The sequence below is a fragment of the Ceratotherium simum genome, chromosome 6, assembly GCF_057802395.1.
Source record: "Ceratotherium simum simum isolate JZ-2026a chromosome 6, ASM5780239v1, whole genome shotgun sequence".
In the NCBI taxonomy this organism is placed as follows: Eukaryota; Metazoa; Chordata; class Mammalia; order Perissodactyla; family Rhinocerotidae; genus Ceratotherium; species Ceratotherium simum.
Window position 1 is genome coordinate 49,222,246 of NC_141905.1, and position 27,913 is coordinate 49,250,158.

At 34.4% G+C, this 27,913-nt stretch overlaps 1 long non-coding RNA gene across 1 annotated transcript; it reads left to right on the plus strand.

Annotated features, from left to right (window-relative positions):
• The first annotated feature begins 2,927 nt into the window (after window positions 1-2,927).
• Window positions 2,928-27,879, plus strand: LOC147916860 (uncharacterized). Its single transcript, XR_015552494.1, has 3 exons — window positions 2,928-5,494; window positions 25,658-25,702; window positions 27,864-27,879. It is a non-coding gene; the product is annotated as an uncharacterized LOC147916860 (long non-coding RNA).
• The last annotated feature ends 34 nt before the right edge of the window (window positions 27,880-27,913 follow it).

Sequence of the window (27,913 nt, forward strand, 5' to 3'; positions counted from 1 at the left end):
TTGTATCTACTTTTCTCTACACCATGGTACTTTTTATAACCATGAAAAAGTAGAAGTTGGGGCTGGCCCCTTGGCGCAAGCAGTTAAGTGTGCGCGCTCTGTTTCGGCGGCCCTGGTTGGCGGGTTCGAATCCTGGGTGTGAACCCACACACCTCTTGTCACGCCATGCTGTGGCGGCATCCCATATAAAATAGAGGAAGATGAGCACAGAAGTTAGCTCAGGGCCAGTCTTCCTCGGCAAAAAAGAGGAAGATCAGCGTCGGATGTTAGCTCAGGGCTGATCTCTCACACACACACACACACACACACACACACGCACAAATTAGAAGTTGTGCAGCATTTTTGGTTTTTGTCCCAAAATACTTTAGTTCTGTGATTTATAAAATCTGAGGTTTTTGTTTTGCATGTATACCTAAATACCGTAAATATGGAAGTTACCTTTTGCCTTAGGTGCGTTTTTAATGTATTAAATAGAGGGATTTGAAAATTATTTTTACCATATAATTGCTTTGAGAATCTTTTTTGGAATTAATTATTTACCTCTATTTTTTAATTACACATGATGGTTTATAAACAAGTACATTTGACAACCTCTTGTTAGCGTAGCTGTAGTGGGGAAAGCTTTTTATAATCAGCTAATGGGTTTAAAACTTGTACATGTAATTTGCATTGTTGCGTATTTCAGATATTTCCTTAACTTAAGTAATCAGATATTTATCCAAACATTATTGCTATGGGGTTTCCTGCAGAAAGACTTGAAGGAGTATACAGGAACAATATTGATGATGTAGTAAGGTAAGAGCTCTTAATTTTCTATTTCAAATATTAATGTATTATAGTCATGTTGCATTTTCATTTAGAAAAGATTTCTAAACCACAGAAAAAGATGTACTTTGTGATGTAAACTTTATTTTCGTTATGTTGGTGCTCTGTAACTGCCTTTTTTGCTTAATGTACCTAATGGACTTCCATGAGATACAACTCATTTGATAAGAACTAACATTTTACATAATCAGGAATATGTGATATGATTTCATGGACTCTATAAAATGCCTCTCACCAGCTTAGTGTCTGGATTCCATTACAATATGATTTTTGTCTTTTATTTCATAATTGGGGATTAGGCTTAAAATCCTTGAGTGGATTTATTCACTTAAATTTATTCATTCTAAGGTATAGATAACTGATACCTTATTATCAGTTATATCAGATACTGATACCTGTGTATTTTTACATAGAACAGTTTATAATTGAGCATAGGTGTACCAAGCACCTGTGTTTCGTACAAGGGATCTAGAAAGGAATTGCTGGGCATACCAAAGCCTAATTTTGTCCATTTTGTAATTTTCTAAGTGTAATTATCATTCAGTTCAGAACAATATTTCTCAAGGCCCATTTAAATAATTTTTTAATACATTTATGACCTAAGAGTACATGGTATATTTTGTGAGAGAAGGAATTTGTGTCTGCTCTGTAAATAATCTTAATATATATTCTGATTTAAGAGCAAAAATATATATGTATGAATAAATTAAGTATAAATTGTCAGTAGGAACTTTAATGGCTTTTAAAAGTTAAAATTTTGGATTATTCCCTTTACCGTCTTTCAGAAGTATCTTTCTTGGAGACTTTCAATTTAAATATTTGGTGGTTATGAGACTTAAATGTTATAATGGATGGGAAAGTACTTAGTAAAGCACTATGCAGATGTGGAATCCTTTTATAATAGTTGTGTAAGTATATAAGCCTACCTACATCCTTATATAAGCTAGCCGTAAATTGTTTTTCTAAGTGGTTAATTTTTAGCAATTTGCTTGAGCCAAAGTACAAAGTATATTTACATTTTTTCAGTCTTTAGTTGTGTTTAGTTGGATTTTTGTAGTGTTTATATTGTGTTCAGAATTAAATTTCAGTATGTACAAAAACTACAAAAAAAACTTCCCAAACTACTTCTTTGTAGTTTCTATTGCAGTTATAGGTGGTACATAAGGCTGTCAGAGGTACTGTTTAGGAACTTGAAAATAGGGAAATGAATTTGCCTTCTCATAGTTAGGCAGGACACAGTGGAAGGATGCTTAGCATCACAGATCCGTGAGAGCAACAGCTTGATATGGCTTAGTCAATGATAATACACATCTGCATAAAATGCAATGGGTGATAGAAAAAAGAATGAAAGAAGTAAATTTTGAATCAAGAGAGATGGAGAATCTGGGAAATGAGCAGTGCAGTCACCAGACACATATTCCCTGCTGTGGTGCAGAAGTGTTTATCAGACCTCTTAATGGCCTAGATGAACTATCTCACAAGATGCTTAACTTCACATTATTATAATTCTGTGTTTAGCCAAGTACTAACTCAACCAAGTCAGATTAGTACTCATACTGAAAAAGAGTATTAATACTCTGAATAGAGGACAAGTTTTCTGATCACTGTAAGGATATTCTTATGGTTAGTAAATCTGGTGTGCTAGGTTTTATATTATTCTTTTCTGAACGTAAATTAGTCTCTTCTGACTGTGAATTAGCCACTGAGGCTGATTGATCATCTTTTAGGTTACTGATAAAGTCCAGTTTCTGGATCTATACATTTGGTCATCAGACCTCAGATTGTAATAACTTTACCAAGAAAATACTGTGCTGAGAACTATTTTGATCTGTCTTCTTCTGACTTCATAATCCCTACCTCTATGCCTCTGAATTAAGATTCACACATTTAGTTACTACCCAAGGTTGACATTTATTCTGTCTTCTTTAATGTATCTAGTTTATCTTATCTAGCTTTTGTTCTTTTTTTTTTGGTGAGGAAGATTGGCCCTGAGCTAACATCTGTTGTCAGTCTTCCTCTTTTTGTTGAGGAAGATTGGCTCTGAGCTAACATCTGTGCCCATCTTCCTCTATTTTGTATGTGGGACGCCGTCACAGCATGGCTTGATGAGCGGTGTGTCTGTCTGCGCCAGGGATTCAAACCTGTGAAGCTTGGGCCGCCAAACCGGAGCACGTGAACTTAACCACTATGCCACCGGGCCGACCCCTCATCTAGCTTTTGATTTTTCAAATCTGTTATTCCTAAAAAAAAGTTTGATATGTATGGATTGTTATATTTAGTTAATGGTTACTTTAGCCAACTGATCTTGTCCCCCTATGGTAAGGGTAATAGCATATAAAAATGAATTATCAGCTATGCTGTGCTTGTGTTGTCTTGCTTGTCTTTTTTTTTTTTTCCCCGATTGGGGTATAAATGGCCAGTAAGGCTTTTTGGCTTCAGTTGCTCGCCCTACTCTCCTTCTTTTATGAGAGAAAGGATGAACAGTGACTGGGAAGGAAGATGTAGTTTTTCCTATGGACTAAAATGAAAATAAATAATTCCTAAGTAATTTGCCTGTTAAGATTAAGCTCTCCAAGGGAATGGCTGTCTCCAGTACCTAAATGATTGATTTCCTTGATTGGTTCACACTATATTGGAGACAGGAGTGATTCCTTTTTAGTTCAAAGATGATAACGTCTCAGTGAAAAATATCTTTATTTTCTTTTAGCTTTTCTGTTAACAGAACTATTTTCAGTTGGATTTTCTTGTGCTCTCTCTGTTGAGATGTCTAAAGAATATTTAAAATTACCTTTTCTTCTCTAATTCCATATTTTTCCTATTATTTTTTCCCCAAATAGGAAATATTGTGCAGAGTTCAGACTTTGTTGTTGTTGTGCATCACTGAGTAAAATAAACTCGAATTTCAAATACTTACATGCTTAAATTGTCCGGTATTATTTAACTGTTTGGGGATATGGTTTGTTATGGCAACGTGAAATTTTGTACTTGAGGTACTCAAAGTACTTTTGTGACAAATATTTAACTTCTTTCGAAGTAACTTCCTAAGATCAGGAATTAATGTAAAAAATAAACACAAACGGAGAAGGGGAAAAGTGAACCAAGGCGAAATTTTTTACTCTTAACTGCAAATATTTTGTTTAATAAGCAATCAGAATTGACAGGACAGGAACATCTCATAGAAGGGAAGTTGAAGAGCTATCTCTTCCCAGATTGTTTTTTATTCTTTTTCTCTTATTACCATCTCTCTTCACCTTCTTTCTTGCCACTAAGCTCTTGCTCTGACTAGCTGGTAATATAAAACAGTGTTTTATTCAGATAATTGATTATTCTTTGACATATATGTTAATCTTATCCCTCAGGCTAATATTGAAGTTATCTAGTTTATATGTTATCTGTTATAAATCTTAAGCAGTCTCAAAAAAAGTGACACTTGTATTTAACAGGCATAGCTTGAGAACTACTATTCTGTACAGGAAAATGTAGGTTTAATAGAGGTGAACTGGCTTTCTTACTATAGAACCTTTTAATATGCTACTATGCATTGTAAATTGCCCAAGAGTGAAATTCTAACATGCTGCTTTCCTTTTCCTTTTTCTTTTCTTTTCTTTTCTTTCCCTTTCTCTTCCCCTTCCTTTCCCCCTTTCTTTTCTTTTGTAGTATATTAAATAGCAACTCTCTAAACAGTGTTCCATGGAGCACAATTTGGGAAATGTTGAAAATGAAAAAAGAGGCATATAATAATATTTTCCCCTACTCTGAATCAGTAGGAAATAATTGAGTTCCTCCTTTTTTATTGGAAAGATTTTAGATGTGGGAAGATTCCCATTATTATAAGGAAATGTTTGTAGTTCAGTCTTCTGATATGTGGTGATTTTTTTTTTTTGAAGACTACCTATTGTTTTATATACTATTAGCTTTTTTTACCCATATATAAGCAGCTGTATTACTGATTCAAGAGTCCGTCTCCTTCCTTCTGTGCTGTTTTATACATTTTCTTCCTGAAGAAACTTTTTGAATATTCTTCTCTTAATTATATATCGATCTCTCAATCAACCTTAGTTGTATGTTGATTTTCAATAAAAAAGGAAGTGTTTGTCATCCCAACATTATCATTATTGGCTATTCAGTTAAAAAGAATTGAAGAGAGATTATTTAGAGGAAAGCTTCAAAATAATTTAAGAGGAAAGAATATCAATTCCATTCTTCCTTTACAACAACTTTTGACTTCTTCCCTCATTGCTTCTCTGTTTCCTGTTTTTTTTTTTATCTTGAGGTAAAAATCATGTAACATAAAATTAATCATTTTGAAGTGTACAGTTGTGACATTTAGTACCTTCACAATGTTTTGCAACCACCCCCTCTATCAAGTTCCAAAACATTTTTATCACCCCAACAGAAAACCCTGTATCTATTGGCTGCCTCCCACTTCTTTTGTTATTCTTATTTCCTTACAAATAGCAGAGCCTCGATGGATTTGACAGTGTTTAGATTATCCGCACCAATCCAATTTTTGATATTTTAATAATAACATTTATTGTACATTTATTTACATACATATATAACTTGTATAAGCAGTTTACATGTGTTGTCTTATTAAATTTCTACAGTAAACTTATTCCCATTTCCTAGATGGTTTAAAAGAAGTTAGCTTTCCCAAGTGCTACAGCTGGTAAGTAGTGAAGATGAGGATTGAGTCCAGGTCTGTCAGATTCCAAAGCTGATTTCCTTAATAAAATATAATCCTGTATATCATAGGGCAAAAACTGGAAACTCTGGAGCTAATCTAGCTTATTTCTGTCCTTTATTTGGCGTAATGCAATGTTGGTCTATACACAGTGTAGGAAATCATCAAGGAAGGTCTTTTTTGATATTATACCAGAAAATTTCTTTAGGATTTGAGTCTCCAGATTGAAAAGACCTATATAGTGCCAAACACAATAAATGAAAACAGGCCACTGCTAGGCAGATTATTATGAAATTTCTTTAAGAACACCAGAAATAATGAGAATATCTCAAAAGCTTTCAGATCATTGTAGAAGTATTAGAGATATATGAATGGCATCCAACTTCTCAGCAGTAGAATTAAAGATAGAAAATGGAGGAACAGCGCTTCAAAAGTTCTGCTTTCAGCCTAGAATTCTATATCCAGGCCAACCATCAATCAAGTACAAAAGTAGAAAAAAAAGACACTCAAGGATTCAAAAAAATGTATGTCCGTGCAATATTTCTTAGGAGATTGCTAGAAGATGTGCCCCAGCAAAACAAGAGAATAAACCATGAAAGAAAAGGGCTTCAATAAACAGAGTATCCAACTTAGAATCAAGAAGGGAAAGTCCCAGAATGACAACTGTGACACAAGCTGAAGAACAACCAGTTCTGATTGGAGCAATAGGCCAGAAGGCTTCAGGGAAAAAAAAAATTGAACTGATAGGTGGATATTGAAATATTTGGGGGGAAAATGCAATAGATCCTTAGAAAACTAGGTGATTTAGAAACAGGAAGCAGTTATTAACATGGGTTGGTTGGTTTAACTCCAAATTGTGATATTTCCCTTTAAGAGGGATTAAGAGAAGTGAAAACAAGGGGGTACTACTGGTTTTGTAAGTCTCCTCTAGCATGGCAGAAAATATGTAGGTAATTGATAAATCTACAAGAAGTAGTATTGTGTATGTTATGTAGAAATGCTGAATTAAAACTAGGAAAAAGAATCCGAGTAGTTGAGGGGTGGTTGCTTGGCGGGGGTTGTGGGGTGGTGAGCAGAAATAAGGGTTTGAGGATGAATAAAGCTGGAGATGAGCAATTTTTTTTTATTGTGGTAAAATGTACATAAGATAAATTTTACTTTATTAACCATTTTTAAGTGTACATTTCATTGGCATTAAGTGCATTCACATTGTTGTGTAACCATCACCACTCTCCATCTCTAAAACTTTTATCATTCCATACCCATTAAACAGTAACTCCCCATTCCCCGTACTCCCAGCCTTGGCAACCACTATTCTATTTTCTGTCTCTATGTATTCTGCCTATTCTAGGTACTTTATATAAATGGAATCATACAATATTTGTCTTTTTGTGACTGATATAATGTCTTTGGAGTTCATCCATGTTGTGGCATGTGTCAGAATTTCCTTCCATTGTATGCATATATCATTCTGTTTATCTGTTCATCCGTTGATGCACACTGGGATTGCTTCCACCTGCTGACTATTGTAAATAATGGTAGTATGAACATGGGTGTACAGTATCTGAGTCCTTGCTTTATTAGTTTGCATGTACATTCAGAAGTGGAATTTCTGGATCAAATAGTAATACTGTGTTTAATTTTTTGAGGAACTACCATACTGTTTTCTACACTGGCTATACCATTTTACATTCCCATAAGCAATGCACATGTGTTTCAGTTTCTCTACATTCCTGCCAACATGTTATTTTCTGGGCTTTTTTTTTTTTTTTTTTTTTTGGTAATAGCCATCCAAATGAGTGTGAAGTGGGTCATTGTGGTTTTGATTTGCATTTCCCTAATGTTAAGTGATGCTGATCATCTTTTCATGTGTTTGTTGACCATTTGTATATCTTCTTTGGAGAAATGTTTAATTCAGTCTTTTGCCCATTTATGAATTGGATGGTTTGTTTTTTTTGTTGTTGTTTTAGGAGTTCTTGATATATCCTGGATATTAATCCCTTATCAGATATGTGATTTGCAAATATTTTCTTCTATTCTGTGGGTTGCCTTTTTAGTTTGTTAATACTGTCCTTTGATGCAGAAAAGTTTTAAATTTTGATGTAGTTCAATTTATCTGTTTTTTGTTGCCTCTACCTTTGGTGTCACATCCAAGAAATCATCTCTAAATTCAATGTCATGAAGCTTTTCCCCTATGTTTTCTTTTAACAGTTTTATAGTTTAAGGTCTTTGATCCATTTTGAGTCAATTTTTTCATATGGTATATGATAAGGGTCCAACTTAATGCTTTTGCATGTGGATATCCATTTTTCCTAGCACCGTTTGTTGAAAAGACTATTTTGGGGCCGGCCCGGTGGTGTAGTGGTTAAGTTTGCACACTCCGCTTTGGCTGCCCGGAATTTGTGGGTTCGAATCCCAGGCGCAGACCTATACACCGCTTATCAAGCCATGCTGTGATGGCGTCCCATAAACAAAATAGAGGAAGATTGGCACAGATGTTAGCTCAGGGCCAATCTTCCTCACCAAAAAAAAAAAAAAAAAAAGACTATCTTTACCCCATTGAATGATTCTGGCACACTTGTCAAAACTTATTTGACAATGTATACAAGGGTTTATATCTGGGCTCTCTGTTCTATTCCATTGGTATGTGTCTGTCTTTATGCCAGTACCACACTTTGTAGCTTTGTAGTAAATTTTGAAATCAGGAATTTTGAGTCCTACACCTTTATTCTTCATTTCAAGATTGTTTTGGTCATTCGGGGTCCTCTGAGAGACCATATGAATTTTAGGGTGGAATTTTTTATTTCTGCAAAAAAGTCATTGGGATTTTGATAGGAATTGCATTAATCTGTTGATTGCATTGGGTGATATTGAAATCTTAACAATATCAAGTCTTCCAGTTCGTGAAGGTGGGGTGTCTTTCCATTTAGGTCTTCTTTAATTTCTTTGAACAGTGTTTTGTAGTTTTCTGTGTGCAGTTTTCTGTATTTCACCTCCTTGGTTAAGTTAATTCCCAGATATTTTATTCTTTTTGATACTATTATAAATAGAATTTTCTTTTTTTTTTTTGGATTGTTTGTTCTTAGTGTATAGAAATGCAACTGATTTTTGCATGTTAATTTTGTATGCTGCTACTTGGCTCAATATGTTTATTAGTACTAACAATTATTTTGTGGAATTTTTAGGCTTTTCTGCATGTAAGATTGTCATCTGCAAACAGATAATTTTACTTTTTCCTTTCCAATTTGGATGCCTTTTTTTCTTTCCTCTTGCCTAATTGCTCTGGCTTGAGCATTCGATACTATGTTGAATAGAAGTGGCAAAAGAAGGCCTCCTCTCTTGCTCTTGACCTTAGAGGAAAAACTTTGCCTTTTACCATTGCCTATCCTATTAGGTCTGGAGTTTTTTTTTTTTTTTTTTAAAGACTTTATTTTTTAGAGCCATTTTAGGTTTACAGCTATATTGAGCAGAAGGTACAGAGATTTCCCGTATACCCCCTGCTCCCACACATACACAGCCTCCCTCATCAGTGTCCTCCACCAGAGTGGTATATTGGTTATAATTGATGAACCGACATTGACACATCATTATCATCCAAAGTCCATAGTTGACAGAGTTCACTCTTGGTGTGGTACATTCTGTGGGTTTGGACAAATTTATTGTGACATGTATCTACCGTTATACAATCATGCATCACATAATGATGGGGTTACATTCTGAGAAATGCGTCGTTAGGCGATTTCGCCATTGTGCGAACATCATAGAGTGTACTTACACAAACTTAGATGGTATATATAGCCTACTACACACCTAGGCTATATGGTACTAATCTTACGGGACCACTGTTGTATATGCAGTCCGTCGTTGAATGTAACATTGTTATGGAGCTCATGACTATAGTATCATACAGAGTAGTTTCACCACTCTAAAAGTGGTCTGTGCTCTACCTATTCATCCCTCCCTCTCTCCAGCCTTTGGCAACCACTGATGTTTTTACTGTCTCCATAGTTGTGACTTTTCCAGAATGTTATATAGGTGGAGTCATGTATGTAGCATACAAAAACTCTGCTCCTATACGTTATGGCAGTATGTGAAAAGCCCGTAGCATGCAAAATGGTTCAGTCACTTTGGAAGACAGTGGTTTTTTATAAAACTAAACATACTCTATCTATACAATCAAGCAGTCGCACTTCTTTGGACATTTACCCGAAAGAGTTGAAAACTAATGTTCACACAAACACCTGTATATGGATGGCATACTTCTTAAATGTCTGGCTCTCAAAAAAGGAAAAGGGAAAAAATTGAAGGAAAAAAATAGGCTCTGAATCTTTAAATCCCCTGGAAGCTGTTTCAGTCATGGGGATTGTAACAATGGCGACCTGCTTTAGTGTCTGCACATCTGTAATCAGAAGCAGCGGTCAGCGATCAGAGCACAGATCTCTGATATTTGGAGGACAAGGTACCACAAGCTGATACAGGCTGCTCTGGGAATAAGTGCATCACTGCCTGCTGGGGGAGTGAGGGGTGGGTAGCCACTACCACATTAAGAGTTGAAATTGACTGAAATTAACTTTGATTTATTGTGCAAGCCTTCCTCTGGATGCTGCAAGCTTTTGAATAGACTCCAGAGTTCCAAAATAGTTACATCAGACAGATTATGCCAGTACAGTTTTTGTCTAGGTAGGGAGATGGACTCCTGGTGCTGCCTACTCTGCCATCTTCCCTTGACTAAGGTTTTGTTGCAAACTTTTTATATCTTTTGAAATATATATGTTTAATGTATTATTTTGACAAATAATTTTTTTTTCTTTTTTGGTGAGGAAGATTAGCCCTGAGCTAACATCCATTGCCAATCCTCCTCCTTTTGCTGAGGAAGACTGGCCCTGGCCTAACATCTTTGCCCGTCTTCCTCTACTTTATATGTGGGACGCCTGCCACAGCATGGCTTCATAAGCGGTGTATTGGTCCGCACCCAGGATCCCAACCCATGAACCCTGGGCCGCTGAAGCGGAGTGCACGAACTTAACCACTGCGCCACTGGGCTGGCCTGCACTTTGCACTTTGGCAGCTTATTTAGAACTATTTCATAGGAATTCTTTGAGGAAAGTAAAGACTTTTTAAAAATAAAGACTTCATGTTCACAGCTGTCTTTAATCAATTCATATTTTTATATACTGAAATTATTTGAAGTAATGTATAATTGTATTAGAAAGATTTGTATTCTAGGTTTTTTAAGTTTTGAAAGTATTAACTCTCTGCTCTTGTCTAAGTTTTTAGTCTCTACTTTCCAAGTATCTACAGTTAAATTTTCCCATTTCCTTTTGGAAAGTACTGTTTTCTTGCTTTTTTCTGCCTTTCCATTGTATCAAACTTATAAGGCAATGAGCCAGTTGTGGGCATGAAATCCTTGGGAGGAGAGAGGAGGAAGTGGGAGGGGCAGCCATGGTGAATGTTTCCCTAAGTAATATTCAAGTTCTTTGAGAGAATTTACCTTCCCCCCTTTTTAAAATGCTGTGATATTTTCTTTTAAATAGATTGTTTATTCTCTTGCCAGTTTAACTGTTGCCCAAAGTGCTAGATAAGAAATCATGAAGTTCAAATATTAAAGGGAGCACACAAAAAAGTATGATTTCACCAACCCTCACTCAAAAAAAAAAAAAAAAGCTATAGGAAAATACTGTAAAAGAAAGTCAGGATTCTTCATTGCACATGACAGAAAGTAACTCTAATTAACTTAATCAGAAAAGAATGTTTTGAAAAATATTAGATAACTTATAGCTTATAACTAGAGGACCAGGCTTGGAAGACTTGCAGAAGCTAAGGGAAGCAAGGCTTGGTTAAGAGGTTGCAATAAGACCAGTGTGTTTAGTACACTGCTTCCTCGACACTTGATGTCCCAAGTACTGCTGCCATGACTAGATATTGGTGACTATGCTCATAAACTTTCAGCTCCTTTAGAGATCTCTCTGAATAATCTGACTTTTCTGCACCCTGCTCTCACTACCTTGGAATCAGTGTCTAGAGTAGGAGGACCTAATTGGTCTTAGGCATGCACAGTGGTGAGAGAAAGATGGGGAAGGAAGTATTTGCTTCTCACGTCTTGAAATTCTCTCCAAATTGGAACGGTTTTGGATGCTTAGCAGCCTAGAGATGACAAATATCCACTACAAGTTTCTACTTTAACTTCCTATCCTTAGATCCTCTTCCCAAAGATATCTATAATAAAAAGTTTCATATAGTCTTTAAAAAATTGTTTCATCTTATACCCACTTTTTAAGAAAAACAAATGGGAACATACTGCATACTCTTCTGCATCTTGCTTTTTTTCATTTAACATGCTTAGGCATTTTCCATATTGACATGGAGATAAAACTGATTCTTTTATTGGCTGTTTTTTATTTCATTTTATGATCATACCATAATAAACAGTCCTCTCTGATACACATTTAAGTTGTTTCCAGTTTATTGCTATTGAAAACTGCTCTAATAAACATTTGCATGCATGTATCTTGGTGTCCCTTTGCAAGTATGTCCTTAAGGTAAATTCTTAGCAATGGAGTTGCTGGGACCAGTGGTCCATGGTTTAAACTTTTACCCTCAAAAATGATACCATTTTATATTCTCACCAACACGTGTGAGAGTGTCTTCCCCCCCTCACAACCTTGGCAAACTGAATATTATCAAACTTAAACTTTTTGCGGTTTGTTGTAATTTGATTTTTGCATTTCCTTAATTACGAGGTTAAGCAACTTTGTGATATTTATTGGCCTTACATATTTTTTCTTTAATTTGTATGTGTGTGTTGACCCTATCTTCAACTTGTTTTTCTTTTAGGTTTTTTTCCTTCAACTTATTTTTCTTTTAGTTTTCTTTTTTTTAAGTGATTTTTATGAATTCTTTGAAATGTGAGGAAACTAGCAATACTCTTTCTTCAGACAATTTTATGATTCCCTGCCTCTCTTGCCATTTGAATTTTATGACTACAAGATTCAGATGAAGCAGTGATAAAGAGTTTGGTGGATTATCTCTGTTTTGAATTATTGATTGCTAACTCTCTGCTTTACTAGTATGTATAATCACAGAATATTATCAAAGATTTTTTTGTTGATGGCTGTTGGTTAAGAAATATTCTTTAAGAGAGAGCCTTGCTTAAATAGCAAATAGAAAATGCTTTTAATCCAGAGAAATGTCATGTACCCACCACTCTTGAATTATTGAATCAGAGCAACATGCTCTTGGGCAGAGAAGATGAAAGTAAAAAGGGAATTTAGGAGTTTCTGCTTTTTTTCTGCCTCTAGCATTATACAGCTGTCTAACTTGTGGAATTCTACCTTATTTATTGTTCTCTTTCATCTAAACATTTCCCCCACTCCAAGCCTTTTCTTTTTTTTACCGTTTTTATGCTCCTTTATGTATATGCTACTCTTTTGTATTCATCTGTGATCATTTCCCCTTTTTTTCCTGATTGTTATATATATACCTTTTAAATCTGAACTTTGTGGGTAAATTCTCTGCAGGTTATGTTGATTGGTCTTCTTAGATAATTCCTGTTTTTCCTCTTTTGTCTTTTTTAAACTAGATCATTTGTAAATGTTTATACAGATTTTTCATTTTTAAAGGCTCTGTATAGTCTTTCCTTTTAGATTTTGAGTTATGAATTCATAGCCTGTTATTTAAATGAAGCTTTTGAAATCTGTTTTACTGATCTGTATCATATCTAACTATGCCAGTATTTCCTTCCTTGTCTGACGTGAACTCTAAAATTATATGAACACTTTCTCCCTGTTTCCTGGCATTTCCACTCAAACTTGTTCCTCATTCTTGGTTAGAAATACGTCCAGAGTTGTAGTTTCCTTCTTTATTTTATTAATATACTGATAAAAGAAAATTAATCAGACATGTTAAGAATTTGTTAGAAAACTGCATCTAGTTGAAAATATTTTTTCAGTAGATATTTTGACAGTTTTGAAGTCCCCAGTTTTTACTGTATCTTTCCTCTGTTTTAATTTTATGCTCTATTCCAAGAATATACTCATTTCTACCACCTTACTAAGAGGCATGTATATTGTGTTCCAGTGGGTTTTTTAATAAATATATATCTTTTAGACTTGTGCTATCCAATATGGTAGCCACTAGCCACATGTGGCTATTTAGGTTTAAATTTAAATTAATTAATTGAAATAAATTTACTCATTTTCATTTGTACTAGTCACATTTCAAGTGCTCAATAGCTACATGTGGCTAATGGCTACTGTGTTGGATAGCACAAGATATAGAACATTTTCATCATTTTGGAAAGTTCTGTTGGACAGTGCTATTCCAGACAGTGCTGTTTTGCTTTTCATTCTAAAAAGTTCTAATTCCTGAAGATGATGTACACCTTCTATTGCTATCTCTGGTATTAATCAAAATAAATTTGAAATTTTTTGAGGTGAGTTGCATTTTTATAAATTGGTAGTTATAATCATATTACTCTTAAAGATCAACTTTACTGAGGTATAATTTATATGCAATAAAATGTACCCATTTTAAGTGTATAGTTCAGTGAGTTTTGACATATGTATACACTCATATAAACATCACTGCAATCAAGATTTAGAACATTTCTATTACAGTAAAAAATTTCCTCTTGCCCCTTTGCAATCAGTCTCTAACTCTGGTTCCAGGAAATCTTTAAATCTGCTTTCTCTCACTGTAGATAAGTTACTAGAATTTCATATAAATGCAGTCATATAGTATGTACTCTTTTGTGTCTGGCTTCTTTCTCTTACAATATTTTTGAAATTCATCCTGGTTGTTGCTTGTATCAGTGATTTATTTCTTTTTATTGCTGAATAGTACTCCATTTATGGATATGATATAATTTATTTATTCATTCACTTGTGATGGACATTTGGGTTATTTTCAGTTTGGGTCTGTTATGAATAAAACTGCTGTGAGCACTCATGTGCAGGACTTTTGTGGATATATATTTTCATTTCTATTGGTTAAATACCTAAGAGTAGAATTGCTGGGTCATATAATATGGATCAATGGAACAGGCTAGAGATTCCAGAAAAACTCACATATACATTTTTTGACAAAGGTGCCAAGATAATTCACTGGGGAAAAGGACACTCTTATTAATAAACGATGCTGGAACAACTGGATGTCAGTATGGAAATGAAATGAACCTTAACTTATGCTTCACATAATAGACAAGAATTAACTTAAAATGGATTATAGATAGAAACATAAAAGTAAAATGTATAGCTATAAAACTTGTAGATAAAAACACAGAAGGAAATCTCAGTCATCTTTGGCTTAGTCAAAGATTTCTTAGACAGTACATACAAAATTAACCATATAAGAAAAAATTGACAAGTTGGACTTCATCAACATTGAAAACTTATGTTCTTTGAAAGACACTATTAATAAAATGAAAACGCAGCCATAGTCTGGGGGAAATATTTGCAACGTGTATATCAGGCAAAGGACTTGAATCCACAGTATGAAGATGCTCTTACAAATTCATAAGATGACAACCCCAAAAACAAAAAGGACAGAAGATGTGAACAGAAACTTTTTAAAAGAAAATATGTAAATGTTAGTAAGAATATGAAAAGATATTCAAAATCAGTTATCAGGGAAAATGAAAATTAAAACACGATGAGATACTGTTTCATATTTACTAAGATGGCTAAAACTTAAAGGGCTAATCAGTTGGCAAGGATGTAGATCAACTGGAACTCTCATCCATGTTGGTAAAAGCACAAAACAATACAACAACTTTGGAGAAATGTTTGGCAGTTTCTTATATTATTTTTAATAGCCTTCTAAATTTTTTCATTGGGTTATAGGTCACTTCCTCCACTGTTTAGTTCTTTTCCCTCTAGTTTTATACCTCTTTAGAGAGAGTAGATCTTCCTGAGTACTCGGGATGACTATCTTTGAGCAGAATTAAAATAAAGCTCTTATTTTTGCTTTTCCATTTGACTTAAAGTAATGTAGGAGAAAGCAGTACTGTGCAGGGAAGAGTTGAAAGTACATTTTCAACAAGATACTTACTTTCCTTGTACTGGATATATAACTGATTTTAATTCTGACAACCTGAAGATGACTAGGACAAAATAGTTAAGGACTAGAATGTTTGGAGCTTGCCTGTGTTAAGGCAGAGATGATTTATGTGTTAAAAAGAAAAACAACCTAATTTTATGTAGTAGCAGTAGCAACTGTAGGTATATTAGGGTTCTAAGAGCAAATGTTGATTTAACGTGAATACAGCAGAGGAAATAAATATGGTTACCAAATAGTGAGTTAGCTATAGAAAAATGTTGCAAATAAATAATTTTGCTTTTTTCTTTTCAAATGCTAATTTTAAACCTATTTTTAGATTAATAGGAGCTGTCCAGTGTTCTTAGGCTGTTTTCTGAATGGGATACCTTAAAAGAAAGTTTGCTACTGTATTTCTGTCAAGCTGCTAGGAACATTTGTTATTATGATTGTGATTGTCAGTTTTGTTACCACTATATCTACAATAGTGCTTGTCACAGCCTGTGCCCAATAAATATTTGTTATATGAATTTTTATCAATTCCTCAAGCACTTGAAGATGGTATAGTGCTCCAATGAAATAAACTTAAATATCAATACTTGCTGGCGCCAAGCAGAGATAATGCCAGTTCACCTTTAAGAAACAGAATACTGGGGCCAGCCCGGTGGTGTAGTGGTTAAGTGCGCGTGCTCCACGTTGGCGACCCGGAGTTCATGGCTTTGGATCCTGGGTGCAGACCGATGCACGGCTTGTCAAGCCATGCTGTGGTGGTGTCCCATATAAAGTAGAAGAAGACGGGCACAGATGTTAGTCCAGGGCCAATCTTCCTCAGCAAAAAGAGGAGGATTGGCATTGGATGTTAGCTTAGGGCTAATCTTCCTCCCACACACATGCAAAAACACAATGCCTCTCTGGCCTAACAGTAAGACTTGAATTTAATCTGGTGGAATATCTTTAGTTTGCCTATGCCTTTCAGTGGAAAGAAGGATTGGTTAGCTGTTGAAACATGGAAAAAGCATAGCCAAGGCAAGGGAAGCCTTAGTGAATGAACTTTAGATATTTTTGGCAAGATCATTCCTATTCTGGAGATGGAAACATCAGAATGTCTTAGTCTCTTAAAAATTACTTCATTTAACTAATTTCTCTTGTTTGATTCCACATTTACTTGGCAGCATTCTGATTTCACGTCTCATAGTTCTGCTTATGGTGAGATATTGAACTGGTCATTAAAATAATAATTTAGTTCTTGTGGCAGTTGGATTTTTTAAATAAATTAATATATTTCCATTATGGTCATTATGATATTTATACCTCAGTCATATGATATGAGTTCTTTTAAGAGTCAGTATAAAGCTCAGCTTGCAACCCAGACTCTTTCCCTTCTACTGGAATGCATTTAGTAGCATAGTATTAATGTACAGAGCAGCTGGATTGAGTTTTGCATTTGATTTATGTAATCTTCCTTCTTGAGCATTGAATATTGCATAGTATATTGATTTGCCTGTAGAGTGCTCCAACTTGTATAGCAAGTCTATGTAAACATATTTATATATACTATATTTCATAAAGAAATTTTATGAAGAAGGTCAATTTTGAAGTGCTTTATAATCACTAACTTTCTTAATTGGAGTTTTTATTCCATTTATATTTAATATAATTATTGTTATGTTTTGTTTAAGTCTACCATCTTTCTATTTGTGTTTAGTTGTTCGTTATTCATTCAGTCATTCTCATTCACTCATTCCTCTTTTCCTGTTCTCTTTGGGGTTAATAGAATATTTTAGGTATTCCATTTTAATTCTTCTCTTAACTTTTTAGCTGTACCTCAAATATATATATATATATATATATATATATATATATATATATATATATATATTTGGAGATTGCTCTAGGCGTTAGAAAATGCATTCTTAGCTTACTGCAGTCTTCTTAGAGTTAACATTTTGAGCATTAAAATATAAGAACCTTATAACAGTAAAATTCTATTTCCCTCCATTTCTTTTGTATGATTTTTATCATGTATTTTATATCTACATATGTAATAAACCCCAGAATGCAACATTATTTTATTTGCTTTAAACAGTCGATTGTCTTTCAGAGAAATCAAGAGAAGAAAAAGATATCCTTTTATATTTACTCCTATATTTACCACTTCTGATGCTCTTCATTTCTTTCTCTAGACCCAAGTTTTCTTCTGGAATTAGCTCCCTTCAGCCTGAGGGCAGATCTGCTGACAATGAATTCTCTCAGCTTTTGTTGATCATTTTTGAAGGGCATTTTGCTGGATGTAGAATTCTAGGTTGACTTTTTTTTTTTTTTCCTTTCAGCACTTTAAAGATGTCATTTCATTAGATCTGGTAGTCTCCTATGTATAATGTGACTTTTTCTCTGTTTTTGTTTTTTTCCCTGTTATCTTTGGTTTTCAGTGGTTTTGACTATGGTATGCATAGTGTGGTTCTCTTTATATTCTTTATGTTCTCGGTTGGGGTTTATTGAGCTTCTGGTATCTATAAGTTGATGTTTTACACCATGGTTGTGAAATTTCCAGCTGTGATTTCTTAAAAAAATTTTTTTCTGCTCCATTCTCTTTCAACTGTCCTGTGACTACAATAACGTTATGATAAACTGCTTTGTATTCTTCCACAAGTTACTGATGAGCTGTTCATTTTTTTTATTTCTTTCTTCTGTTCTTCAGATTAGATAATTACTAATTTGTTGCCAAGTTCATTATCTTTATGTTTCAGTTAATATTTATGCATAACAAACCACCCCTAAACATAAATATGACATAGAACATTTATTTTTTTATACTCACAGATTCAGTGAATCAGGTATTCAGATAAGGCATGGTGGAGATGGCTTGTCTCTGCTCCACAATATCTGTGGCCTTAGTTGGGAAGACTCAGTAACTGGAGATGAGTTGGCAAGTTGGGGGCTGAATCATCTGAAAGTGTTTTCACTCACATGTCTGGTAAATGCTGGCTCTTTGGAGCTTGAGTTGGGCTATTGGGCAGAAACCCTATACTTGGCCTTTCCAAGTGGTCTCTCCACAGAGGCTAGTTTGAGTTTCCTCATAGCATGGCAACTTGGTGCCAAGAGTAAAGATCCTGAATCCAAGGTGGAAGTACATGGCATTTTTACATTTGAGCCTTAGAAATCACTTAATGTCACTTCTGCCATACTCTGTTGGTTGAGGTAATCACAAAAGTGTACCCAAGTTCAAGGAGGAGGGACCGCAGACTCCACCAACTTGATGGGTGAGGTGTTAAGGTTGTGTTGTATGAAAAGCATGTGAGGTGGGAGATACAGTCATTTTTGGAAAATATAATCTGTCTTATCTTTCTTCTGCAGTCTCCAATCTTCTGTTAAGACCATGCAGTAGATTTTTCTTTTCAGATACTTTTGAGGCCTAGAATTTCTGTCTTTTATAGTTTCTATATCTTTTCTGAGACTTCATCTTTTTGCTTACTGTAATCATTTTCCTTTACATTCTTGTATGTATTTATAATGGCTGCTTTAAAGTCCATGTCTGCTAATTACAACATCCGATTCACCTTGGAGTCGGTTTCTACTGACTGCTTTTTTTTCTTGGTCATGGGTCATGTTTTTCTGCTTTGCATGTCTAGTAAATTTTAGTTGTGTGTTGAATGTTGTGGAAGATAAGTTGTAGGGAGTCTGGATTGTTATTTAAGTGTGCTGAGTTTCATTTTGGCAGGCATTTAAATTAACAGTTAATTTTCTTGTATTGTCAGGCTTGGTTTTTCTTTGTCAAGGCAGGTCTATTTTAGTCTTGTCTTTTGTCTTAGATGTGGCCTTTCTGGGGTCTCAGCTGAATACTTGGGGTGCTCAATGAGGTCTCTCTATTCTGGCTGGGTTAGAACTCCTTCTCCCAGTACTGTGCTACCTCTGGGATCATCTCCATTATGCTTTCAGATCCTGCACATATGCAGCCCAGCTCTTGGCCAAGGACCTGAGGTGAATTTCCATACAGACTTCTAAGGCCCTCTTTCTATTCATCCCCTTTTCTCTGCTGCCCTGTTCCACAAATCCCAGCTACCTTAGCACCCCAGAACTCCAATCTCTGCCTGTTTACCTCAGTGAAACCTTTGTTCCATTTGTTCCATTCTGCTGTGTCAGAAAAGAGCCTCTAAGCTGAAAGCAAGGCATTCGTGGGGGTTGTTACCTCATGTTTCTCTTTTCTTAAGGATCATAAGCCTGTGCTGCCTTTTTGTTCAGTGCCTAAAAATGGTTGCCTCATACATTTTGTCTAGTTTTATAGTTGTTTACAACAAGAGGAAAATTCCTATACCAAATACTCTATAGTGGTCAAAAGTGTATAAATGCTACTATCAGCAGATTTTTAAGAGATGGCCCCTTTTTATGGAATACCAATATAAAAAAAGAGTTTTAGAATAGAATTACTTAAGACCTATTAGAAACAGTACTTTAATCTGGTTACAATAACTTTGCTACTATATAACAGTCTATAATGTTCAGATTTTACTTTTTATTGAGTTTTACTCTTAATTTATATTGATTTTCTCTAGAAATGACAAATAGAGTGAAAATTTTTAGATTATTCTTCTCTCTCACTACTAGCAGACATTGCTATCAGTCATGATATTCTTTCCCAGGCTCCAACCTAGATGTTGTCTTAATAGCCTTAATATTGCACCCCAACAAGCCACCATCAATTTGACACCTATTTGCCATTTCTAGTGTATTTCCATTTTACTAGCTAAATCAGTATTATTTTGTGAGATATTTAATTTTATGAAAAGTTACCCCAATAGATAATTTTCTTTTCTAGAATTGAAGTGATTAAAAAAAAAATGCATGTTATAAGGAATCAAATGAAGCTATTTAGTAAGTCCTTAGTACTTCTCGAATGGAACATAGAAAAATAAAAGATTGAGAAGCAGAAATTCTAAGCAGTTGTACTTATAATAAATAATACTTGCGGGGGCCGGCCCAGTGGCACAAGTGGTTAAGTGCGCGCGCTCCGCTGCGGCGGCCTGGGGTTCACCAGTTCAGATCCCAGGCATGCACCGACGCACTGCTTGTCAGGCCATGCTGTGGTGGCATCCCATATAAAGTGGAGGAAGATGAGCATGGATGTTGGCCCAGGGCCAATCTTCCTCAGCAAAAAGAGGACGGTTGGCAGATGTTAGCTCAGGGCCAATCTTCCTTACACACACACACAAAAAATACTTGAAATTTAAAAGAGAATAAAAAGTTGACTTTGAATATACGTTAAAAACATGTAGCTAAAGTAACATAAAAGTGTCTTGATCAAATTAAAGAATAGGCTTTCTATGACTGGAGCCTCTAGGAGAGATTTAAAGAGATAACACATTACCAGCATTTTAACAAATTGTTTCTGTTCTGTTGGGTAATCATCATTTCCTACTGAGGTCAGATTTTTGATTTTGTGATAGTGTGTGCCAATTATTTTTTAAAAATGTCATCAGGACAGGCTCAGTATGAATGAAGATATAATTAAGAAAAATCTCATGAGTCATTATAAACAGAAGTTGCATGATTCTCATTAAATCTAATTATTTCTCAAAGAAGACTGTTGGTACATAAAAAAAAACTCTGGTTCTTATTTTTTTCTAATTCAAAAATAGTAGATGAAAACATGAATTTTATGTAAAATCGAAAAATATTGTTCAAAAGAAGTCGGACTTCTGTTTTAAGCTCATCAAGCCCACTTTTTATAGATAAAATAGTGTGATATAGCTTGAATTCTATACGTTTTTGGAAACGACAGTAGGGCAGAAAACTTGTTTTTTCTTTTGAAAGTAGTATAAGCTTATGTTTTAACAACACAATTGCAGAAGTGTTGAAAGTGAATAGTAAAAACCTCCATCTCTTGTTGAACACTCGTGATAACTGCTATGACCACTTTGGTATGTATCCTGTCAATCCTTTAGACTCCAGTTTAGGATGTATGCAGGATTGCCACGTGTGAATAGTGTCCCCTGGAGATGGGCACTGGGATGTGTGTATTCCTGTTAATATAGTGTTGGTTTATATATTTGGATTCAAAACTTAAAATTACCAGACTCAAAATGAACTTAAAATGAACTATTAATCCTCCAAAATACTTTTTTTGCTCACATTTACATTATAGGCTTTCTGTGAGAAAATAGTATCTTGCAGATCATTTCTTGCTTATTCTTTTTCTGTCAAAAGAAACCCATGGAGGAAGATATGGCAGGTAGCAATGAGTTGTTGTTTTCTAAATTTTATAATCACTGTCCTTCAAATCATTTGTCCTTGTTTTGGTTATTCTAATTACCCTTAACATTTATCTAAATTTCCAACCAAATTAAAATACAAACTAAGGAAAGGCTAAAAGTATAAAACTTCTAGAAGAAAACATAGAGAATATCTTTATGAACTCTAGGAGTATGGAAAGATTTCTCAAGAGAGGATGCAAAGTTCTAAACAAAAGAAAAATTTGATATATTGGATTTTATCAAAAATTTAAATTGTTGATTGTCAAAAGGAAATGAAAAGGCAAGTCACAGACAAGGAGCAGATATTTACAATACATATATCTGACAAAGGACTTGTACCCAGAATATGTAAAAGACTTCCTATAAATCAATAATAAAAGACAAATAATCCAATTTAAAAAAATGAGCCAATGGCTTGAACAGACATTTCACAACAGAAGGTATAAAAATGTCTAATAAGCAAATGAAAATATGCCTATCATCATTAGTCATCAGGAAAATGAAAATTAAAACCACAATAAGATACCATTTCATCTCCATTAGAAGGGCTAACATTCAAAAAACTGACAGCAGCAAATGTTGATGAGGCTGTGGAGCAATTGGAACTCTTTTAAAATGATAGTAGGATGGTGAAATGGTACAACTGCTTTGGAAAACTGTTCAGTAGTTTCTTATAAAGTTAAATATACACCTACCCTATCTACCCTATGATGCAGCACTTCTACCCCTAGCTATTATTTACTCAAGGGAAATGAAAGCATATGTCCCCAAAAAAACTTGCACAAGGATGTTTATGCACTTTATTCATAATATCCCCGAGCTATAAACATCCCAAATATCCATAAAAGGAGAATGGATAAAGAGATGGTGTTAAATATTTGTGCAGTGGAATAATACTCAGAATAAAAAGAAGAAACCATTGATACATGTAACAACGTAGATAAATCTGAAAAACATTAGATTAAGTGAAAGAAATCAGTTACAAAAGAATACATATTATATGATATATTTATATGAAATTCAAGAACAAGACCAAACTAATCTATGGTAATAGTAGTAGCTACCTGGGAGCTTGGTGGGGTTTGACTACAAATGGGCATGAGGGAATTTTCTGGGGTGGTCGAAGCGTTCTGTATCTTGATTGAGATACTTATAAAACTCATAGAATTGTACACATAAGATCTGTGTATTTCACTGTGTGTAGATTTAACCCCAGTTTAAAGAAAAATCCAAAAGTACAAATTGAAAAAGGTACAGGGATGTGGAAGGTAAAGAAGGGTAAAAGAGACAGAAGTGAAAGGGTGTGTAACATAACCACGTTTCCCTGTAGTATATTCGTAGTTCAGTAGAAGTCTTGTTAGCAGAATCAATGCTTCCGTTGGGTGAAGTAATGGGTTAAAACAAAGAATCATAAAAAGTGACACATACCTTAAATATTTACTTTAAAAAAAAGGAATGTGTACACATGAAATATTAGAATCAAGTAGTTCTATAGGGTTTATTAACAACCACCCCCACAACAAAAAAAAAGGAGTTACTTTATTTCCCTCTGCCCTTTGGCAGGAGTTCTTAATCTTTTTTTATGCCATGTACCTTTTTGGCAGTCTGATGAAGTTTATGAATCCCTTCTTAGAGCAATTTTAAATCCATAAAATAAAATTCATAGGATTATAAATATACCTATTAGTTTTGATTATAACAGTTATGAAAATACTAAAAAACCAAATATCTGATATAATAATATAGTTATTAATATTAAATAACAAACTTTTGACAGGTCTAATGACTATGATAATTGTAAACAATATTTCCATATCTGCAACAACTGTAGTTTGACATAAAAATATGTCATTTCAATTAGTGACAAAGTTACAAGTACTGCTGTATTACTGTGTAACATAATTTTTCACATCCAAGTTTATGGACTCTTTTTCTTTTTTCCTCACCCCAATCACACATATTTTTATACTTCCTACCCATTCTCCCTCCTTTCAGTAGTTCTATTAATTTTGGTGATATTAATATTGGATTTTTAAGTGATTATGACTAGATAAATGCCATTAGGAGTTAAGCAGTGTAGTATATGATGACTGATTTTTCCTGCATATTTTGTTTTCCTTGGAGCTACAATTGTCTCTCTCTCTCTTTCTCTCTCTTTTTTAACTTATTTAGTTTCTGTTCTTAACTTTAATTAATCCCTAAACTTGAACTTTAATTAATCCCTAAACTTGCCCCCAGTTGTATAAATCTCTTGACATGTTTGAGCACATTTGGTATTACATGAATTTTATCTTCTCCAGGAGCCTTCTGGTCTGCCCTAATCTGGATTAGTTCTTCTCTAGGCTTGCTGTATGGCTGTCTACTTGAGATGTCCCTTCGCCATCATTCTGGGGATTCTCTTTTCCCTTCTCTTGAGTTGGATTCTTCAGTTCCAGGAACTTGTCATTTTCTTTCATCGTTTTCCACCCTTGTTTGGTGGAGCACATCTTCTAGTAACTTCCTGAGAGAGAATAGATGGGAAGCAAAATTATTTGAGACTTTATTTAAAATGCCTTTATTATACACTCACACTTGATTTATAGTCTCTCTTGGTATGGAATTCTAGGCTGGGAATAATTTTCCTTCCAAGTCAGAAGGTTTTGCCCGACAGATTTCTAACTGCTAATGTTGCCATTAAAAAGGGCAATGTCATTCTGATTCTAGATTCTTTTTATGAAAACTGTTTCCTCTCAGGCAGCTTCCTAGGGTCTTATGTTTGTCTTCTTCATTCTTCAGAAATTTCACTGAGATATATATGCCTTTAACTTGTGTCTATTTTCATCATTTTTGCTGGACACTGATTGTGCTCTTTCAGTTTAGAAACTGTGCTCTTTCAGTTTAGAAACTCACATCCTTCAGTTTTGGATATTTTTCTTGAGTTATATCTTGGATTTCTTCTCCTGCATTTTCTGTTCTTTTTCTGAAACTCCTACTTATATGTTGAACCTCTTAGATTCTAGTTTTTACAGATCTTCTCTTCTGTTTTTCATTTGTCTTTTTATTCTATTTATTCTGTTTCCTTGCCCTATACTTTTCTAACCCTTCTATTACCTACCTCATAGGATTAAACAAATTTATATACATAAAGTACTTAAAATAGTGCCTGGCATGTAGTAAGTGCTTGTGTTAGCTGTAATTGATGTTGTTGTCTAGTTTCTTAACTAATTGTTTTGAAGGAGAGAGATTTGGTCTTGATTCTTTGATTTATTAGCTGTATGACATTGGGCAATTCCTGTAATTTCTTTGATACCTACTTCCCTCCTTTGTAAAATGTGATTAAGCTCTACCTCTCAGATGTGTATATATATGTGAAAATGCTTAATAAACTTTATACAGAGTTAGTAGTTACTACTTGCATCTTTTAAATATCAAAAGTTTTTAGTGTGAAAGAAAATGATGGCTGAATTTTCAGGGTTATTTTTAAGATTAAGTACACATGACTGTTTCTCACAAATCTCTATGAGCTAGGTGAACTTGAGCTAAATGCTAATGCTACCTTTTAAAGAAGTTCTTTCTTAATACTCAATCTCGCTATGTTAGGCCAAAGAGAGAAGATTATGAAAATATTCATTCTATGAAAAGCTCTGGCTTTACTTCAGATTGTATAAATCTGTGTAATGTAATAATTATTTAAGAATGACCTGATTACTAGTTTAAACCCATGGAAGGAATATTTATTGGAGTTTATTTATTTATTTTTCTTAAATGGTATTTGAGATTAGGAAAAATAGAATCTGTCTTTTGGTTTTTCTCAATAGTATTAATGTAATTTCAAATGTTAGCTCATTTTTGTTAATGGTGGCTTTTTGTTTGTTTGTTTTGTTTTAAGGTTTTTGGATTCAAAGCATAAAAACCATTACAAGATATACAATCTGTAAGTATGTTTTCTTATTTGTATGCTTGCAAATATCTTCTAAAATAACTATTGAGTGAAAGTTATTTCCTTGTTAGAATGAGGTAGAGCTAAAGATATATTTTAACAGAATTGTATTCCTAAAACAATTAGTTCAAGAAGTCTGGTTGAGAGCATTGTTAGGACATTTAGAAAGTGTAATGATGAGGTAAAACAATATTGGCACAGATTCATGTTGCTTGATCTGCTTAAATGACTTGGCATCTAGCCCATCTTTGAGCCCATAACCATATGGTAACTTGAAGTGTAATTTATAGCAGAGCTTTTGTTAAAGCATTAATGACATCTTCCATGGAGATATGCTGCAGAGTGAATATAATTTTGTTTATTCTGTGTCTCTAGATCAGTTGGTTGAAACAGCTATTAGGGTGTTCTCTAACTATGTATAACATAAATAAGTTACCTAAAATTGTTGAATTGGGTGGTTTCTCTTGTCTGGGGTGGGGCATGGTTGTAAGGATTGCCCACTTGATACAGCCAGCTGACCTTATCTTTAACCTTTTGTTTTTTCTTTTGACTTTGTGAGTAGAGATGTGAAAAGGAAAAAAAGAACCAAAGAAAAAATGGGAAGAAAATATTTTACCATTTTTGTCATTGAAGACTAGTTTTCCTTCCCAAAATATTGACCATTTTCTAATTTTTAAAAAATGGCATATAAAATGTGTTATTTTTCTACCTGGACTTTATGTTTCCTGTTAATATCTATAAATTATGCAGTAGGAAAATTTTTGATCTAAAGTTATGTGTACTAATTCACTGTTATAATTTCTGTAGAGTTTATTTATCAAATATAAGAACAAGATTTTTTTTTTTGCCCTCAGTGGGCATTTAAATCTTCACTAAAAAGTATGAAAGATTAAAGGTTCTCTGTGCTTTGTTGGCTTGTGGGATGTTGCTTTTTTATCTTTAATTTAGTGATCTTTCTATTCTGATAAGACCTCAGAATGAAGTAGACACCAATATTGTTTCTCTTAGTGGGTTTTCACTAATTTCCTCAGATTCACAAATGAACAAACATTTATTGAGTGCTCGCCACATGTTAGACATTATAAAACGTATTGGCAGTACAGAGGTGAATAAGATGCAGTTCCAGTCCTCAGGTAACTTACAATCTAACATGAAAGGTAGATCAAGTATTATAGAAAATAGCTGTGTAGAAAACAGTAGAAATAGTAACTGTACCGCATAGGGAAGGTTTCATAAAGAAAGACACGTTTGAGTTGAGGTGAAAAGAATCAACAGAGGTTAACCTGGAGGCCTAGGAGGAGGGGAAATGGCATCGCAGGCAGAAAGAATGTCACGTAAGAAGCTTGTTGGTGTTTAGAATAATAGTGTTTAGAATATGGCAGATAAGCCATTATGGTCAGATTATGGTGTGTGGTGTGTGGAGGCTTTGGTGGTAATGGGTAAAAAAATAAAAGAAAGTAAAAGGTGCTATAGTTGTTTAAAACAAGTTTAGGTGGGCCCCAGCTTACAAATGACCTATGCATATATCTTCCTCTTTTCCTGATTAACCTCTCTTACAACACCTCTTATTGCTGATGCCATAGTGTTTCTGTAGAGGAAAATAAAAACCACAAAGCTTTGTACTTTTCGAACAACTGGATTCAGAAGTTAGTAAAAACAACAACAGGATAAGAACTGCCAAAGCTGGAATCCATTAAATGAGTCACTCAGGCTTAGACTCTCAGGTTTGGGCATTTGGAGAGTCTCGAAAGGAGGTTAGAAAGATACTAAAGACAAATTCTGTCTTTTTCCAAATTTTATATGAGTTTAATAATATATCCAAAGAAAGGAAAGGAAATTCTTTTCATTCTTGTGTGCAGTGGCTTCCTGCTTCCAGAATGTAGAATTTAGGCTTGTACTATCAGTATTGTGGATCACTTACATTATTATGGTTAAAGTTGGCTTTGGGAGTTAGCCTGGGAACTTGACTGCCTGTTTGTTTTTGTATTTCCAAACACTGGACTCCCGAGTTAATAACTATCTCGTTATTAGTTGAGAGGAGTTTTGGTGCGTATATTTTAACTCCCCTTCCCCACTCCATTTAATGGAATCATAGACTTTCAGAACTGGAAAGTACCTGAAAGAGATCATTTAGTCCAACCTTCTCATTTTACAGATGGGGAATCTGAGGCCTAGAGAAGTTAAGTGAGTTGAACAAGGTCACAC